This window comes from Prionailurus bengalensis, chromosome D1, assembly GCF_016509475.1.
Source record: "Prionailurus bengalensis isolate Pbe53 chromosome D1, Fcat_Pben_1.1_paternal_pri, whole genome shotgun sequence".
Taxonomy (NCBI): domain Eukaryota; kingdom Metazoa; phylum Chordata; class Mammalia; order Carnivora; family Felidae; genus Prionailurus; species Prionailurus bengalensis.
Window position 1 is genome coordinate 49,311,202 of NC_057346.1, and position 14,537 is coordinate 49,325,738.

The 14,537-nt window shown below is 37.4% G+C and overlaps 1 protein-coding gene across 1 annotated transcript in view; it reads right to left on the bottom strand.

Moving 5' to 3' along the window:
* The window catches only part of ANKRD42 (ankyrin repeat domain 42), a 72,638-nt gene that overhangs the window by 8,228 nt on the left and 49,873 nt on the right, over positions 1–14,537 (bottom strand). The window lies entirely within an intron of this gene.

The following is a 14,537-nucleotide window of genomic DNA, read 5'->3' on the forward strand; positions in this document are numbered from 1 at the left end:
TAACAGAAGATTAGGGTGAACAAGCAGTGAAATACCTGAATTGAGGATCCTTTTCTTGCTATGGGAGGATGTATCAAATTGCTATGGTTATTAATACTACAAACAGGAAGGCTTAAAAAACACCCTGGTTTCTTAGGATTAGTGGTGTATTTCAAGACCATGCACAATCTACTATATGTAAGAAAATTAGAAAAACTGAAATATGCTTGATTTAAAATAAACCAGATCTAACCCAGCCCCCCAATTTTTTTTTAAGTGTATTTCTTTATTTTGAGAGAGCGAGAGCACACAAGCAGGGGAGGGGCAGAGAGAGAGAGGGAGAGAGAGAATCCTAAGCAGGGTACACACTGTCAGCAAGGAGCCTCATGTGGGTTTCAATCCCATGAACCATGAGATCATGACCTGAGCTGAAATCAAGAGTCAGGCACTTAACAGACGGAGCCACCCAGGAGCCCCAGACCCCTAATTTTATCATTAGTCACTTATAATATCTATTTAAGCAAGAGAATACTGAGGGAAGGAAGTTTTGAAAGCTGCTTTTAGCTATTATCCAACTACCAAAACTTTTTTTTAATTTTGTTTTCTAATGTTTATTTTTAAGAGAGAGAGAGAGAGAGGGACAGTGTGAGTAGGGAAGGGGCAGAGAGAGAGGGAGACACAGAATCTGAAGCAGGCTCCAAGCTCTCTGCTGTCAGCACAGAGCCCGAAGCAGGACTCCAACTCACAAACCGCAAGACCATGACCTGAGCCGAAGTTGGACACGTAACCAACTGAGCCACTCACACGCCCCCCAAACTGAGTTTTCTATCCTTGTGGCAGTGGTTCTTAACCTTGGGTGATTGTCTCCTCCAAAGGCCATTTTTGCTCGTCATACTTGGAAAGTAACAGACTGTTGGCAGCTAGAGGCATGGGATGAAACTAAAATCTTAAAATGCACAGGAAAATCTCCCTCAACAAATAAGCATCTGGTCCAAAAGATCAATAGTGCAGAAGTTGAAAAACCCTGCTTTATGGGACCAGGTTAGCAAGTCACAGCCTCTTCTCCCTAACACTTAACACGCGGATTTCTCTCTCAATAGGTTATAGAGCTGCAGGTTCCAAGCTACATACATCAGAATAAGGGTCTCTTTAAAAATGTATGTGTTTGTGTCTCATACCAGACTTACAACTTCAGGTACTGGTACTAAGCCCCTCAGACAATGTTGATGGGCAGACAGGTTTGGGAACCATGATAACCAGCAGCAACAAGTAGAATTTAAGAAAAGAGAAGTTAAAGAAGATTAAAAGAACTGTGGCTATTTAGCTCATATAAGAATTCTTTAATATCCAAAGGCTATGTTTTAAAAGAGCTGTTCTATGGGGTCATCAGAGTTAAGAGCTAGGATTAAATGAGATTAGCTCCAGGAAGAGAGATTTTTAACTCAACAAGGAGAAACTTGTCAACAAAAACAGTAAGAGCTATTATGTATTTCTGGAGTGCCTGTGATGTGCAAGACATTACATTAAGTTCCTTACACATTTTAATCCTCACAAGAATGCTGTCAGATGAAAATGGGATCCCTGGAAAACAATGAGTGTCTTGTCACTGAAGGTGACTCAGTGGATGCTGGATGACATGTGACAGCAATGTTGAGTCAAGAGCCAAACTTCAAATGGGTATAGGGTTCTATGATGCCATAGTCCTAAATATAATTTACTAAAGAATGCTCTAAATTGAGGCTCAGTCCCAGGAATTGTCTATGTCAAGAAATCCAATCAGTCCCCTACAGGTGCTCTGGCAAAATGCAGTGTCCCAAGAAGAGGTCGTCTTGTCCTTCAGGTTTTGTTCTGGAATAAAATTAAATAAGGACGAGAAAAAAGCCCATGGTTTCATAACTTCACTAGCTACAAGCACGCCAGCTAGGTACCAGTGAGCTTCACTGTACGGCAAGAGTTTTAAGACTGCATTTGTATCAAACACACCACAGTAGGAAATGGTTCTAGTCACATTCTTGGTCTGTCCTAAAACATCTTTGCAAAATGTTGTGATTCACTGACAATGATCCCCTTACAAATATCTCTTACTCAAATAATTTCAGAAGTAAATTGAAAGTCTACAAATCACCTACTCATTCTCTGAGGCTCTAAGTTCATGCTACTTCCCAAAAGAATCACCAAAAATTAATTTCAGTACAAACAAGAAAATAAAAAGTAGATAATTGAACTTTATCAAAATTAAAAGCTTCTGCAAGATTTCAGTCCAACAGACATATCAAATCTATACCTATTTATAGAGCAGTTGCTTCTGAATAAGAAATGAGGGCTGACTGAGCAGCTTCTGCACAAGAAAAGATGAAGAGACCACATAGAAAACAGCAAGAGAAACAGAGACATGGTAATGAAGGGAACTCCCACTCCCGATGTTGTAAATTACAGTAGGAAGGGACCATGAGCAGATTCATCTGCCCAGAGGCACAGAAAAAAAAGCCAGAGTTTAAAGGGGCAACTAGAATATAAAGGAACCACCATTAGAACCCTGCCAAACAACAGGGGAGCTGTTGGAACTCTCTCTGAATCAGAAGGGCTGGCGAGCTGCACAGTTCATGTTCCCACTCTACCCTGATAGCACAGATAGATGCAGGGTCTGATGTCCATAGCCAGCCTATCCCCTCAGTAATCCTGGGGCCCCTAGCCCACAACAGCCCCATCAGTTCCACCAAGGCAGGCCTCAGTGAGGTGCACACTGGGACCCTCTGGTCTCCACTCACAATAGTTCCAGCCATCTTGCCAAGGTGACACAGGCTCAAAGTGCCATGCAACATTGAGGTCCATACCATATTGGCTCCAGATAACTTGCCAGAGCATCCCCAGCATAGCACAAGGAACCCCCGGCCTGCAACTACCCCAACTCTAGCCAATCAGCAGGGAACCCTCTGAATTAAGCACTTTGGGACACTCTGATTTGTACCCATTTCAGCTCTAGCTATCCTGCCAAGGTGCCTTCAATGCACAGAGCCCTGAGCCATATTCACTTCAGCTTCAGCTGTCCAGCCAGGGTGCCCTCTGCATGCACAGCCCTAAGAATGCCCCCACCTACACCAACCTCTGCTCTGGCCATGACACCAGGAGAGCCCCAGCACAGAGTGCTCCAGGACCTCCATTCAGCCAAAGTTCCAGTCAGCCAGCCAAAGTCTAAACAGCATGCTACTCAACAATGAATGAGGCAATGAGGACATCAAAGAATAAACTAAAAAATGCATGGAAACAAATGAAAATAAAACACAATGATCCAAAATCTTTGGGATGTAGCAAAAGCAGTTCTAAGAGGGAGGAGTATAGCAATACAAGTCTACCTCAAGAAGCAAGAAAAATCTCAAATGAACAACCTAACCTTATACCTAAAGGAGCTAGAAAAAGAACAACAAATGATGCCTTAAGCCAAGAGAAAGAAGAAATAAGAATCAAAACAGAAATAAATGATATAGAAACTAAAAAAAAAAAAACAATAGAAAAGATCAATAAAACCAGCTGTTTCTTTAAAAAATTAATTGATAAACCTCTCGCCAGACTTAGCAAAAAGAGAAAGTAACAACATCACAAATGAGAGAGGAAAAAAATAACAACCAACACCACAGAACTACAAACAATTATACGAGAATACTATGAAAAACTATATGCCAACAAACTGGACAACCTATAAGAAATGAATAAATTCCAAGAAATAAATGCATTATCAAAACTGAAACAGGAAGAAATAGATAATTTGGACAGATTGATAGCAAAGAAATTGAATCAGTTGTCAAAAAACTCCCAAAAAACGAAGTCCAGGACCCAGATGGCTTAAGAGGCAAATTCTACCAAACATTTAAAGAAGAGTTAATGCCTATTCTTCTCGAACTATTCAAAAAAACAGAAGAGGGAAGAAAACTTGTCAATTCATTCTATGAGGCCAGCATTAGCCTGATACCAAAACCAGATAAAGACACCACAAAAAAAAGATAACTACAGGCCAATACCTCTGATGAACACAGATAAAGAAAACCTCAACAAAATACTAGCAAACTGAATCCATGGGATTTATTCCTGGGTTATACAGGTGGTTCAATATTCACAATCAATTAGCATGATAGATTAATAAAAGGATAAGAACCATAAGATCATTTTGATGCAGAAAAAACCATTGACAAAATACAACATCGATTCATGATAAAAACTTTCAACAAAGTACGTTTAGCGAGAACATACCTCTACATAATAAAGGCCACATATGAAAAACCCACAGCTAATATCATCCTAAATGGGGAAAAACTGAGAGCTTTTCCTCTAAAGTCAAAAACAAGGCAGGAATGTCCACTCTCACCACCTTTATTCAATATAGTACTGGAAGCCTAGGCACAGCAATCAGACAACAACAACAAAACCTAAAAAGCATTTAGCGGCACCTAGGTGGCTCAGTTGGTTAAGCATCTAACTCTTGATTTCAGTTCAGGTCATGATCTTGCAGTTACTGAGTTTGAGCCCCGCATCAAGCTCTGTGCTGACAGTATAGAGCCTACCAGGGATTCTCTCTTTTTTCCTTCTCTCTCTGCCTCTCCCCTGCTTGTACTCTCTCAAAATAAATAAACTTTAAAAAAAAAAAAAAAGACTGAGGATAACAAAAGGCTCAGAATCACTTGCTCAAATATTGCTTCTCCACCAATCTTTCCATTCTGGTTTATGGATATTTGAAAGTCTCATTTTATCATCTATTATTTGTATAGCAGTGTTGTCCAAAAAAACCTTTTCATGATGATGTAAAAATGTTCTTTATGTGCGTTATTCAATATGGTCACCTGTGTCTAGTGACTACTACCCTGGATAGTATTGCTATAGAGTACTAGTTATTCTATTATTAGTTTTCATTTATCTTTGTCTATAAGTGCTGAATTCTGAATAAATTCATAAGTACACCCTAAAAATAATAAAAAAAACAAATGGCATCTAACTTGGTAAGAAATAAGTAAACCTTTCATTATTTGCAAATGGCATGATACTATATATATATATATATATATATATATATATATAGAAAACCCAAAAAACTCCACTAAAAAATTACTAGAAATGATACCCCAAGTTAGTAAAGTCACAGGTTACTAAATCAACGTACAGAAGTCTGTGGCATTTCTCTTACACCAATAATGAAACATCAGAAAGAGAAATTAAGGAAAGGATCCCATTTACAATTGCACACAAAAAGTATAAGATACCTAGGAATAAACCTGACCAAAGAGATGAAAGACCTGTACTCTGCAAACTACAAAACATTAATGAAGGAAATTGAAGATGACATAAAGAAAAGACATTCCATGTTCATGGAATATTGTTAAAGTATGTTAAAATGTCTGTACTACCTGAAGCAATCTACACATTTAATGTCATCTCTATCAAAATTCCAGCAGTATTTTTCATAGAACTAGAACAATCCTAAAACTTGTATGGAACCACAAAAGACCCTGAATACCCAAAGTAATCTTGAAAAAGAAAAGTAAAGCTGGAGGCGTCATAATTCTGGACATCAAGTTATATTACAAAGCTATAGGGATCAAAACAGTATGGTACTGGCACAATAATAGACACACAGATCAATGGAACAGAATTGAAAACGGAGAAATGAACCCACTATACGGTCAATTCATCTTCAACAAAATAAGACTATCCACTGAGAAAAAGAATGTCTCTTCAACAAATGGTGCTGGGAAAACTGGACAGCAACAGGCAAAAGAATGAAACTGTGCCACTTTCTAACACCATGCACAAAAATAAATTCAAAATGGATTAAAGACCTAAATATGAGACCTGAAACCATAAAAATCCTAGAACACCGGCAGTAAACTCTTTGACGTCAGCCATAGCAACCTCCCTCTAAATATGTCTCCTGAGGCAAGGTTCACAGAGCAAAAATAAACTTTGGGCACTGGCTTCTGCACAGCAAAGGAAACAATCAACAAAACTAAAAGCAACCTACAGAATGGGAGAAGATATCTGTAGACGACATATCTATCTGATAAAGGGTTAGTATCAAAATATATAAAGAACTTATAAAACTCAACACTCAAAAAATGAATAATCCAATTTAAAAAATGGGCAGCAGAGGGGTGCCTGCTCAGTTGGTTAAGAGTCTGACTTCGGCTCAGGTCATGATCTCATAGTTCGTAGGTTTGAGCCCCTCATTGGGCTCTGTTCTGACAGCTCAGAGCCTGGAGCCTGCTTCAGATTCTGTGTCTCCTCTCTCCACCTCTCCCTGGCTTCTGCTCTCTTTCTCTCTCAAAAATAAATAAATAAATAAACCTTGTTTTTTAAATGGAAGAAGACATGCATAGACATCGTTCCAAACAAGACATACAGATGGCCAACAGAAACATGAAACTGATCAGGGTAATACAAATCAAAACTACAATGAGATATCACCTCACACCTGTCAGAATGGCTAAAATCAACAACACAAGAAACAAGGATGGCAAGGATATAGAGAAAGGTGAGGCCTCGTGCACTGTTAGTGGGAATGTGCACTGATACAGCCACTGTGGAAAACAGTATTGTGATTCCTCAAAAAGTTAAAAACAGAACTACCCTACAATCCAGCAATCAGACTACTGGATATTTACCTAAAGAATAGAAAAATACTAATTCAAAGGAATACATGTCATCCTATATTTATAGCAGCATTACATACAATAGCAAAATTATGGAAACAGCCCAAGTGTCCATCAATTGATAAATGGATAAAGATGATGTAGTATGTATATGTATGTATACACACACACACACACACACAATGGAATATTATTTAATCATTGAAATCAATGAAATCTTGCCATCTGCAACATAAATGGAGCTAGAGTATACTGCTAAGTGAAGTAAATCAGAGAAAGACAAATACCATATGGTTTCATTCATATGTGTAATTTATAAAACAAACAAGCAAAGGGGGTAAAAAGAGAGTGAAACCAAGAAACGGACTCTTGGGCCTTCTTGGTGGCTCAGTTAAGCGTCCAACTCTTGATTTCGGCCCAGGTCATGATCTCACAGTTCACACGATGAAATCCATGTTGGGCTCTGTGCTGACAGTGCAGAGCCTGCTTGGGATTCTCTCTCCCTCTCTCTCTGCCCCGCCCCCATTGATGCACATGCTCTCTTGCTCTCTCTCAAAAAATAAAGACCATAACAAGAGAAAAACAAGGGCATTACATGATAATTCACAGGTCAATACAGGTCAAGAGGATATAATAAATGTAAGTATCTGGGCACCCAACATTTCAGCAGCTAAATACAGAAAGCAAATATTAACAGATATAAGGGACAGATGTAATACAGTAAGAGCAGAGGATTTTTTTAAGTAGCCTCCATGCCCAACATAGGACTTGAACTCATGACCCTGAGATCAAGAGTTGGATACTCTACCAACTGAGCCAGCCAGGTACTCCTAAGAGTAGAGGACTTTAAAACCCCACTTACATCAATAGATAGATCATTCAGGATGAAAATCAGTAAGAAAACACTGTCTTTCAATGACACATTAGGCTAAATGGACTTAGCAGGTTTATACAAAACATTCTTTCCAAAAACAACAGAATACACATTCTTTTCAAGTGCACATGGAACATTTTGCAGGATAGATCATATTAGGCCACAAAACAAGTCTCAATACATTTAAGAAGACTGAAATCACATCATCTTTTTCAACCATAACATTATGAAACTAAAAACAAATCCCAAGAAAAAAACTGGAAAAAAACACAAACACATGTAGGCTAAACAGTATGTTACAAAACTACAAACAGGTCAACAAATAAAAGAGGAAATTTAAAAAGAAAAAAAAAGGAGACAAATGAAAATGAAAACACAACAGTCAAAAATCTTTGGGATGCAGCAAAAGCAATTCTAAAAAGGAGATTCATGGTGAAACAAGTCTACTTCAAGAAACTGGAAAAACAAATAAAAAATCTAACTATGTGCCTAAAAGAACTAGAAAAAAAACAAAGCCCAAAGTTAGTACACAGAAGGAAACAATAAATATTGGTGCAGAAATAAATGAAACAGAAAGTTTAAAAAAAATTGAAAAAATTAATGAAACCAAGAGCTGGTTCTCTGAAAAGGTAAAATTGATAAACCTTTAGCCAGACTCATCAAAAAAAAAAAAAAAGAGGACACAAGTAATATTTGAAATGAAAGGGGAGAAGTAACAGTAACCAACACCACAGGAATATAAAGGAATATAATAGAATACTACAAAAAATTACATGCCAGCAAAGTACCTAGAAGAAATGGATAAATTTGTTGAAACATACAAACTTTCAAAACTGAATCAGGAAGAAAACAGCCTGGGTGGCTCTGTCAGCTAAGGATGCGGCTCTTAATTTCAGCTCAGGTCATGACCTCATAGTTGGTTAGATCGAGCCCCACATGGGACTCTGTGCTGACAGCATGGAGCCTACTTGGGATTCTCTCTCTCCTTCTCTCAACCCCTTCTAGGCTCATTCTCTCTCTCTCTTTTTCTCTCATCTCTATATCTTTATCTCTATCTCTCTCTCAAAATAAAAATAAATATTAAAAAAAAAAAACTAAATCAGGAAGAAACAGAAAATCTGAACAGACCAAATACTAGTAATAAAACTGAAATGGTAATCAAAAAACTCCCAATAAGCAAAAGGCCAGTACCAGATGGAGTCACAGTTAAAGTCTACTAAACATTTAAATACGAGTTAATGCCTATTCTCCTCCAACTGTTCCCAAAAATAGAGGGAAGAAAAACTTCCAAGCACATTCAACAAAGCCAGCATTACCCTGACACCAAAACAAAAAAGAAACACTGCAAAAAACAAACAACCACCACCACCACCAACAACAACAACAACAAAAACTACAGGCCCACATCTCTGATAAACATAGATGCAAAAATTCTTAACAAAATATTAGCAAGCCACATTGAACAATACATTAAAAGTATCATTCACCATGATAAGTGGGATTTATTCTGGGATGCAAGGGTGGTTCAATATTTGCAAATCAAGCAACATGACACACCACATCAACAAAACAAGGGATAAAAAGCATATGGTCATCTCAATAAATGCAGAAAAAGCATTTGACAAAATTCAACATCTGTTCATGATTTTAAAAACTCTCAATAAAACAGGTATAGAGGGAACAAACCTAAATACAATAAAAGCCATATATGACTAACTCCTAGCTCACCAGTCAATGGTGAAAAACTCAGGGCCTTCCCTCTAAGATCAAGAATAAGATGAGGATGTCCATTCTCACTGTTTTAATTCAACATAGTACTAGCCAGAGAAATCAGACAACAAAATAATTAAAGGCATCCAAATTGATTAAGGGAGAAGTTAAACTGTCACTACTTACAGATGACATGATACCATACATAGAAAATCCTACAGACTATCAAAAAATATTGTAATTAATAAATGAATTCAGAAAAGTTGCAGGGGTGCCTGTATGGCTCAGCTGGTTAAACATCCAACTCTTGATTTGAGCTCAGGTCATGATCTCACAGTCCTGTGATCCAGCCTGGGTTGAGCTCCACAGTGGATACAGAGCCTGCTTAAGAGTCTCTCTCCTCTTTCTACCCCTTCCCTGCTTGCATACATGTACAGGCACCCACATGTGTGCACACTCCTGGTCTCTCTCAAAAAAAAAGAAAGGAATAAAGTTGCAGAATACAAAATTAATTCCCAGAAATCAGTTCCATTTCTATACATTAACAATAAAGTGGCAGCAAGAGAAATTAAGAAAACAATTCCATTTACAACCAAAAAAGAATAAAATATCTAGGAATAAACTTAACCAAGGAGGTAAAAGACTGAAAACTATGTGATGAAAGAAATTGAGATGACACAAACAAATGTTAAGACATACCACGCTCATGGAGCAGAAGAATTAATCTGGCTATCACACCCATACTACCCGTAGCAATCCATAGACTCAAAGCAATCCCTATCAAAACACAAATAGTATTCTTCACAGAACTAGAACAAATACCCCTAAAATTTGTATGTAAGTACATAAGATCCTGAGTAGCCAAAGCAATCTTGAGAAACAAGAACAAAGCGGGAGGTATCAGAATCCTAGATTTCAAGATAAACTACTAAACTGTAGAAATCAGAACTGGCACAAAAACAGACACAGAGATCAATAGAACAGAATGGAAAGCCCAGAAATAAATCCATGTTTTTATGGTCAATTAATTAATCTAAAACAAAGAAATAAAGAATACACAATAAGGGAAAAGGCATTCTTTTCAATAAATGGTGTTGGGAAAACTGGATAGCTACATGCAACAGAATGAAACTGGACCACTTTAGTATACCATATACAAAAACTCAAAGTGTATTAAAGACCTAAATAAAACCATAAAACTCCTAAAAAAAATGCAGCATAGTAATTTCTTTGACATCAGTCTTAGCAACATATTTATGGATAGGTCTCCTAAGGCAAGGGAAACAAAAGCAAAGATAAACTATTATGACTACATCAAAATAAAAACCTCTGCACAGTGAAGTAAACCATAAACAAAATAAAAAGACAACCTAGTAAAAAGGATATTTGCAAATGATATATCTAATAAAGGGTTAATATCTAAACTATATAAAGAACTTATAAAGCTCTGATTAAAAATCTGATTTAAAAACACACAGAAGATCTGAATAGGTATTTTTCAAGAGAAGACAAATGGTTGGCAAAGCTCAAAATCAATAATCATCAGAGAAATGCAAATCAAAACCACAATGAGATATCAGCTCATACCTGTCAAAATGACTAGTACTTAAAAGACAAATAATAACAAGTGTTGACAGAATGTGGAGAAAAGGGAACCTTTGTGCACTGTTGGTGGGACTGTGAATTGGTGCACCCACTGTGGAAAACAGTATGGAGGTTCCTCAAAACATTAATAGAAATACCATAGAATCTAGTAATTCCACTACTGGATATTTACCCAAAGAAAACAAAAACACTAATTAAAAGATATATGCACCACTGTGTATGTTGCAGCCTTATTTAAAATAGCCAAGATATGGAAGCCTAAGTGTCCACTGATGAATGGATAAAGGTATAATTTACATATACAATGAGATATTACTCAGCCATAAAAAGGAGTAAGATCTTACCATTTGTGACATGAATGGACCTAGAGAGTAGTATGCTAAAGTGAAATAAGTCAGAGAAAGACAAATGCCATATGATTTTAGTTTTGAAATCTAAAAACCAAAACAAATGAACAAAAACAGATTCTTAAATATAGAGGGGAAAAAAACAGATTTTTTTACATTTTTTTGCATTCATAATTTTTTTTCAATATATGAAATTTATTGTCAAATTGGTTTCCATACAACACCCAGTGCTCATCCCAACAGGTGCCCTCCTCAATACCCATCACCCACCCCCCATCAACCCTCAGTTTGTTCTCAGTTTTTAAGAGTCTCTAATGCTTTGGCTCTCTCCCACGCTAACCTTTTTTTTTTTTTTTTCCTTCCTCTCCCCCATGGGTTTCTGTTAAGTTTCTCAGGATCCACATAAGAGTGAAAACATATGGCATCTGTCTTTCTCTGTATGGCTTATTTCACTTAGCATAACACTCTCCAGTTCCATCCACGCTGCTACAAAGGGCCATATTTCATTCTTTCTCATTGCCACGTAGTATTCCATTGTGTATATAAACCACAATTTCTTTATCCACTCATCAGTTGATGGACATTTAGGCTCTTTCCATTAATTTGGCTATTGTTAAGAGTTCTGCTATAAACATTGGGGTACAAGTGGCCCTATGCATCAGTACTCCTGTATCCCTTGGGTAAATTCCTAGCAGTGCTATTGCTGGGTCATAGGGTAGGTCTATTTTTAATTTTTTGAGGAACCTCCACACTGTTTTCCAGAGTGGCTGCACCAATTTGCATTGCCACCAACAGTGCAAGAAGGTTCCCGTTTCTCTACATCCTCTCCAGCATTTATAGTCTCCTGATTTGTTCCTTTTGCCCACTCTGACTGGCGTGAGGTGATACCTGAGTGTGGTTTTGATTTGTATTTCCCTGATGAGGAGCGACGTTGAGCGTCTTTTCATATGGCTGTTGGCCATATGGATGTCTTCTTTAGAGAAGTGTCTATTCATGTTTTCTGCCCATTTCTTCACTGGATTATTTGTTTTTTGGGTGTGGAGTTTGGTGAGCTCTTTACAGATTTTGGATACTAGCCCTTTGTCCGATATGCCATTTGCAAATATCTTTTCCCATTCCTTTGGTTGCCTTTTAGTTTTGTTGATTGTTTCCTTTGCTGTGCAGAAGCTTTTTATCTTCATGAGGTCCCAGTAGCTCATTTTTGCTTTTAATTCCCTTGCCTTTGGGGATGTATCGAGTAAGAGATTGCTAAGGCTGAGGTCAGAGAGGTCTTTTCCTGCTTTCTCCTCTAGGGTTTTGATGGTTTCCTGTCTCACATTCAGGTCCTTTATCCATTTTGAGTTTATTTTTGTGAATGGTGTGAGAAAGTGGTCTAGTTTCAACCTTCTGCATGTTGCTGTCCAGTTCTCCCAGCACCATTTGTTAAAGAGACTGTCTTTTTTCCATTGGATATTCTTTCCTGCTTTGTCAAAGATTAGTTGGCCATACGTTTGTTGGTCTAGTTCTAGGGTTTTAATTCTATTCCATTGGTCTATGTGTCTGTTTTTGTGCCAATACCATGCTGTCTTGATGATGACAGCTTTGTAGTAGAGGCTAAAGTCTGGGATTGTGATGCCTCCTGCTTTGGTGGTCTTCTTCAAAATTACTTTGGCTATTCGGGGCCTTGTGTGGTTCCATATGAATTTTAGGATTGCTTGTTCTAGCTTCGAGAAGAATGCTGGTGCAATTTTGATTGGGACTGCATTGAATGTGTAGATAGCTTTGGGTATTATTGACATATTGACAATATTTATTCTTCCAATCCATGAGCACGGAATGTTTTTCCATTTCTTTATATCTTCTTCAATTTCCTTCATAAGCTTTCTATAGTTTTCAGCATACAGATCCTTTACATCTTTGGTTAGATTTATTCCTAGGTATTTTATGCTTCTTGGTGCAATTCTTGGTGAATGGGATCAGTTTCTTTATTTGTCTTTCTGTTGCTTCATTATTAGTGTATAAGAATTCAACTGATTTCTTTACATTGATTTTGTATTCTGCCACTTTGCTGAATTCATGTATCACTTCTAGCAGACTTTTGGTGGAGTCTATAGGATTTTCCATGTATAATATCATGTCATCTGCAAAAAGTGAAAGCTTAACTTCATCTTTGCCAATTTTGATGCCTTTGATTTCCTTTTGTTGTCTGATTGCTGATGCTAGAACTTCCAACACTATGTTAAACAACAGCGGTGAGAGTGGACATCCCTGTCGTGTTCCTGATCTCAGGGAAAAAAGCTCTCGGTTTTTCTCCATTGAGGATGATGTTAGCTGTGGGCTTTTCATAAATGGCTTTTATGATGTTTAAGTATGTTCCTTCTATCCCAACTTTCTCGAGGGTTTTTATCAAGAAAGGGTGCTGGATTTTGTCAAAGGCCTTTTCTGCATCGATTGACAGGATCATATGGTTCTTCTCTTTTTTTTTTGTTAATGTGATGTATCACGTTGATTGATTTACGAATGTTGAACTAGCCCTGCAGCCCAGGAATGAATCCCACTTGATCATGGTGAATAATTCTTTTTATATGCTGTTGAATTCGATTTGCTAGTATCTTACTGAGAATTTTTGCATCCATATTCATCAGGGATATTGGCCTGTAGTTCTCTTTTTTAACTGGGTCTCTGTCTGGTTTAGGAATCAAAGTAATACTGGCTGCATAGAATGAGTCTGGAAGTTTTCCTTCCCTTTCTATTTTTTGGAATAGCTTGAGAAGGATAGGTATTATCTCTGCTTTAAACGTCTGGTAGAATTCCACTGGGAAGCCATCTGGTCCTGGACTCTTATTTGTTGGGAGATTTTTGATAACTGATTCAATTTCTTCGCTGGTTATGGGTCTGTTCAAGCTTTCTATTTCCTCCTGATTGAGTTTGGAAGAGTGTGGGTGTTTAGGAATTTGTCCATTTCTTCCAGGTTGTCCAGTTTTTTGGCATATAATTTTTCATAGTATTCCCTGATAATTGCTTGTATCTCTGAGGGATTGGTTGTAATAATTCCATTTTCATTCATGATTTTATCTATTTGGGTCATCTCCCTTTTCTTTTTGAGAAGCCTGGCTAGAGGTTTGTCAATTTTATTTTTTCATAAAACCAACTCTTGGTTTCGTTGATCTGCTCTACATTTTTTTTTAGATTCTATATTGTTTATTTCTGCTCTGATCTTTATTATTTCTCTTCTTCTGCTGGGTTTAGGCTGTCTTTGCTGTTCTGCTTCTATTTCCTTTAGGTGTGCTGTTAGATTTTGCATTTGGTATTTTTCTTGTTTCTTGAGATAGGCCTGGATTGCAATGTACTTTCCTCTCAGGACTGCCTTCGCTGCATCCCAAAGCATTTGGATTGTTGTATTTTCAT